The following is a 6,000-nucleotide window of genomic DNA, read 5'->3' as shown; positions in this document are numbered from 1 at the left end:
AGCTCCCTAGCACGCAGGTGCTGTATCTGCCTCTCCTCGGCTGCTCAGGCCTCCCGCAGCCAGGGACGTATCATGATGATCTGGCTGTTTTGATGTCAAGAATGGGTTGTTAGCTGTGGGCTCACTGCCATGTGCAGCATTGCTGTAGGCAATTGGTGAAGTGAATGAAATGCACTTTGTTGTTTTGTCCCCTTCCCTTGGAAAGTGGCACTGGCAGGCTGGAAAAATTTGTCCAGCTCAGAGGAACATCCAAGGCAGGAGGACTGCATACAGCAGGCCCAGCAGAGAAAAAGCCTTCTGTTCCCAGCGGGGCTGGAAATCTCCCAAAGGTTTATGGCAGGCATTGAATGATAGCTGCAGCTGACTCTGCACTCATATGTTCTAGCAAAATTAATGTTCTTTTCCTTGATCCTGCTTTAAGTGGTGAATTTCTTGGGGCACTTACTAGGTCTCCGGCTGTGTGGGTACAGCACGTACAACACCATTGGCACCGAGCATATAATGACAGGGCTGTTCCCTCCACATGGTGATAGTCGCATCAGAGGGTAAAAACCTGATGTGCCTACTATGGACCAGACCCTGGCAGATGACACCCACCTTTTTAGGGGGAAAATAAACTCTATTAGGTGCCTTTCAGGACATTCCCTCCAGTATCACCTCTTTGAGAGGGAGGGTTTGCCTTCCTCCTGGAAGAAGCAGCATCTCTGATTCCCAGCAAGCCCCACTGATCCCCCTCAAAGTTTAGACAGAGGTCAGAGAGTTTGTCAGAGGCCAGGGCCATCCATGCGCAAACCCTATGGTGCTGCACTGGCTTCCAGATATCTTTAAGCAGCTGCTCCCAGGTCCTCGGCAGTATGTCACCATGGGGATAATGCTTCAGGCCTCTGCCTATTGTTGGGTGTCCCTGATATCTCCCTCCGGAGGATGATTTCACTGAATGTGGGCTGTATCACCTCAGTGGCTAAGCAGCTAGTGGATCAGAAACTGGTAAGAAATGCCTGTTCTCCTTATTCCCCACTTTTTTTCTATCCACTCTCCACTGGGGAAGCTGTAGGACCTGCAGGGGTGCTCTACTGGGTTTAAGGAAGCGAAGAGAGTCAAGTCCACAACAAACAGCTCTGGTTCGTCTGCAGGAATGCTGAGATCCATGCGCAGAGGGTCCTTTCTATGCACAGAGCTACAAACGGGATTTTGCTTTCCTAGCTGCTGAAGAAGGGCAAACTCCCATAAATAGCAAGTAGCATAATGCCAGACATAAGGCTGAGTAAAACAGTGTAAAGACTTCAGGGCTTTGACCCACATCCTTTTATGGGTCTAACATAAGAATTACACTGTTCACAGCACTTTCCAAACATTCAAGAGGGGCGTTACCTTTCCCAGCGAGAGACAATACGGTGGATCCCCAAGTCAATAAACTCTAAGCAGGTAAGTCTGGTAATATAAAGCACTACAGTGAAAATATATGGATACATGCACGTGTATATACACACACGCGTGCGCGCACACATGCGCGCACGTGCGCACGTGCACACACACACACACACACAGAGTCTGAAATCAGTCACAAAACTCCTCTGCAGCAAAAATTCTGGTGGGAAGCCAGCAAAAGGTGCACCGTGCTTTGAATATCTGATGACAGGCGAGTCATCGCTCTCACCAGCATGAAATGGAATATGCAAAATGAATGCACCACACAAGATGAGTTTGCAACGGCTCCTCAGATAACTTCATCTAATGAGAACAAACAACAGTTTCTCACTCTGATGTTGCCCCAAAGAGGCATGGAGCATGGGCAGCTATTGTACAACTCAACTGTGTTCAGGTTTGGAGTAAACACCTTGTGAAACTTGATCGCTTGAGGATAACTAATTATAATGTCTTCTGCTTTTGTCTTTTGGGACCAGAGATACATTTCTTGGCAGCAATTACATGTTTTTCAAGACAGATTTCCTGCATATATTCAGGCATGGGCTGTCAGCCACGAATGTGGTGGAGATAAATTTACTCGTTCAGGAAATGATAAAAGGGACAAAGCAAATGATTTTGTTCTTGGAGCAGAGTACCAAAGGGAGCTGTACAACCCAACCGAAAGATAAGGTGAGTTGCAATTCTGTAATAAAGAGGGTAGGAACATGGTAAGGAGGCCAACTTTTCCCCAGTATTATAAGCAGCTCCCACAGGAGTCACTAGGCATTTGAGTGCGCGTGCAGAATTACTGTGAAAAGATTTAGGTGTGGCGGCAGCAGTATCGACCTATACAAGACTGTAGGATTAAGCAGCTCCACCTCCCTCCTATATGATCCCCAGCTTTCCTGGGACAAAACTCAGTGCTGACAGCACCCTCCCATTGCCTTCAGTCAGAAATACCCACTCTCCGCAGGTGTCAAGGCTGACATTGATGCCAAAAAGACATGCCTGGGCCTATGTTGTTACAGCTCTTGGTTGGCAGATTAGTGCAATTGCATTTTGCTGCTCTAACAGCATGAACTGTCAATAGAGCAGTGGTTCTCAACCCTTTTAGACTTGAGATCCCCTCCATAACTTTTGTGAATTGAGCAGCACCCCATTGGGAAAACTAATTTATTATAGTGCTTCCCTGCTTGAATAGGGGCTCGGAAGAAGGATGAGCAGTCGGCAGGGAAAAGCCTACCCTGCAGTGAGTGGGGGTGGAGAAGGAGAAAGTGGAAGCACAGAGTCTGCACTTGTCTTGTCCCTCCTCATGGCACCCTTCAAAGGCTGTCACAGCACCCCAGAGTGCTGCAGCACCCTGCCCCGCTTAAGAATCACCGCAGTAGAGACTGAGACCAGAACTGAAGCCCATTGGAGCGAATAGAAAAAACCCAAATGACTTCTGTAAGCTTACAACCAACCCCCGCAAAACCTGAGTGAAGGGTCTAGCTCTATAAGCTGGTAGCAGTAGCAGAGGCTTCTCCTCTCAATCAGTGGTCACCAACCAGTGGATCAAGAGCCTCTTGGAGTTGATCCAAGGCTGGGGTGGGGGGCTGAGTGCCCATGTGCATGCACATGCAGGAGCAGGGGTAAGTTGAGTGGGGCCCAAGCTGGGTGGGACTTACCTTTTGTAGAGATACGCCCCCAAATAATTTTTTTCTCCCTCTACCTTGATCTGCTCCCCCCCACTTTCCTCACCACAGACTTACCTACTGGGGGGGGCATAGGGGGTGTCGGTGGCACATGGTAGATCTTGGGTTACTTTTAAATGCCTTAAAAAGGTTGGAGGCCACTGCTCTAAATAGACTAACCTGCAGGTAGGGACATCATGCACTAGCAGTCATGTGATAAGGAATTCACTTCTGGTAATTTGCAAGAAAGAAAACTGATGTTAGAAATTGAGAGGCTCTTTTGAACCAGGAGCACAGTAGGGCAGTGGAACAGGTTGCCTAGGGAGCTAATAAAAACTCATCACTGGAGGTTTCTATGGACAGGTTAGGCACATACTGGGCAGGGGTAGTTTAGTTATCCTTGCATTGTCTTAGTGCTGGGGGACAGACTATTGTTCTCTTTACATCCTACCAGCCCTGTCCCGTGATATATCTGAGACCTATATCCACTTAGCTCTGTTTTCTCATTCACCCACAACCATAGCTTATACCACTATTTATTTCACTGCAGACTTGTGGAGAGTTGTTTTTCCCCCATATGAGTCTCTTCTTACTTTTAAAGGGAAACCATTAACCCCTGGGGTGGTTTATGGGATTGACAGTTTACATAAGCTTTCTAACATTTCGTTCTAGCCTCCTTTATTGTGCTTTCCTGACACAAACTTGTCAGCCTATTGATAGCTCCACTCCCTGCCTCCTGTCACCTGATAGGCCTGCACCAGGCATACAATTAAAGCAAAGCAAAACAAAACTATCAGTCTTTCCTGTCTGGTCACTGAGGAATTACCAAGCTGCATGAACTTGGCACACACAGCAGGCCCTGGAAATGCAGCCATCCGGCAGCATTCGGCAGGGTTGTAGCCCATTATCTCATGCTTAGCTGTATCTTGGGGATTCAGATTGATGGGAAAAGGGGGAGAGAAGAGGCATGATCTAGGGTTGTGGATTCACTAGCAATAAAAATATAGCATGTTTACATTAAAAACCACCCTCAGCGGATAAGATGAATGAGGCTAGGGGGAAGAAGGGTGGGACAGAGGACTGGTTAGCATTAAAAAACATGACAGGCAAAACTGAGGAACACCTGGCAGTACTTGGGAGGAGAGGCCCCAGTATCAAACACATTCAAACAGCCTGAGCCTGAATTGGTTTAATCTTTGCAGGTTAGTCTGACCTGCCTAGGTTGAACCAGTTTGCAACTGCAAAGACATTCCCTCTGGACTAAAGAAATGCAGGCCTGCAGTGGCTCAGGCTAGAAGTCGGGGGGCACTAGAGCAGCCTTTCCTTCCTTTCCACAATGCTGAGCTGAGGGCGGGGGTGTGGCCAGGTCCCGCAGGATGCTCTGATTAGGGAGGGTTGTAAACCCCCACCCTGCCTGTACGGTCCCAGGCTTTTCCCCGGTTGCTGCTCAAGGGGTGGGAGTGCTCCCAAACCCCAGCCCCAGGCTAGCACTCTGAGGCAAAATGGGTGTGTGCAGTGCCTGCATCTGTTGATAATACTGAGCTTTTCAATCTCCCTCTCCCTGCTTCTTCATACTGCCTGTAACCTGATTGGCAAGGGAGCCAGCAGGGAGCTGATAATACAGCATTTATCAGCCCATCATCAAAACAAAAGCCACTCTCATTAGTTCAAGCTCTTCTTAAACAGCTTTTTCCAAGGAAAGAATGGAGGAATGTAACCATCTGACCTGCTGATTAGCTCCAAAAAGCCCTAAGTGGACACTGTTCAGTCTGCCTGTCTCAGTGAAATTGGAGACACACACACACAGCCACATACTTCTCAGCATTATCTAGCATACTACATGCCTAAGCTCCATGGGGCTGGAGTCCGTGTTGTGGGATATGGGAGGGGGACAGGGGGCATTTCTGCTTCAGTAGCGAGCAGCAGTGTGGGGGAGAGCCAGCCAGACCCTGCTGTGTCTGCAGTCTTTGCTGGAGCTCTGGCTAGGGGGCAGAGGGGTAAGGCCAGCCCCATTCTCTGGAGCACAGAGCCCAGATCAGCCCAGGGCTGAACAGCATCTGGGATGCTGGGGCACTCTGGTTTAACTGAAACCAGGAAGGGGTCTGAGACAGACATTGCATGAACTGCTTGTACCCAAATCAGTTAAGTCTGATACTACATTCAACCAGGTTTATCTTAAACCAGTTTCAGCCATTTTGAAACTGGTTTATGTGCACTGAACTTATGTTGTTTCAGGTTTAAACCAGTTTCTGATCACTTAAATCAGTTTACGTGTAATAGGGTTTAAACCAGTTTCTGATCACTTAAATCAGTTTATGTGTAACTTCTGTCTCTAGCCTTACAGAGCAGAGTGAGCCATGCAGATATCCTGTGGGACCTGAAGCCTAAGAGGTCTCTCTCAAACCTGGGCCCTGCTGGATTCATGAGCCACTTACCACCTCTGCAGAGCCCAGTCCAAAGCAGGCCACTCTCAAAACACATGCAGAAGAGGGGGAGATGCATCACTTCTTACCAAATAGTGCGGTGAATAGAGCACTGACTCTGGATGTGGGGAGCGCTCATTCACATCCCTCCACTGCCTCAGCGGACTTGAATTCACACGTCTCAGGTGAATATCCTAAGTACCAGCCACCAAGTATTCTAGTGCAGGACAGGCTCAATCTCCCCTGTGGAAGCTGGATTAATTAACTATCCATTGGGCCACAGGGAGACAGAATGGGAGAACGACTGTGTAGCCTTACGGTTAGGGCATTCACTTGGAAGGTAGATGTGCCTTCAAGTCTCCTCAAGAAGACATAGGGGGAAGTGAACACAACCCCTGCACACCCAAGATGATTGCTGTAACCACTGGCTGTTGGAAACAAGTGGAGGAAGGCTACCTTCTCAGGCTGTGTTGTGTGCGAAAAAGCTGCCTTGAACA

The sequence above is a fragment of the Crocodylus siamensis genome, chromosome 2, assembly GCF_052110815.1.
Source record: "Crocodylus siamensis isolate JL-2025a chromosome 2, ASM5211081v1, whole genome shotgun sequence".
Lineage (NCBI taxonomy): Eukaryota > Metazoa > Chordata > Crocodylia > Crocodylidae > Crocodylus > Crocodylus siamensis.
The sequence above is the reverse complement of the archived record's forward strand: the minus strand, read 5'-3'. Positions refer to the sequence as shown.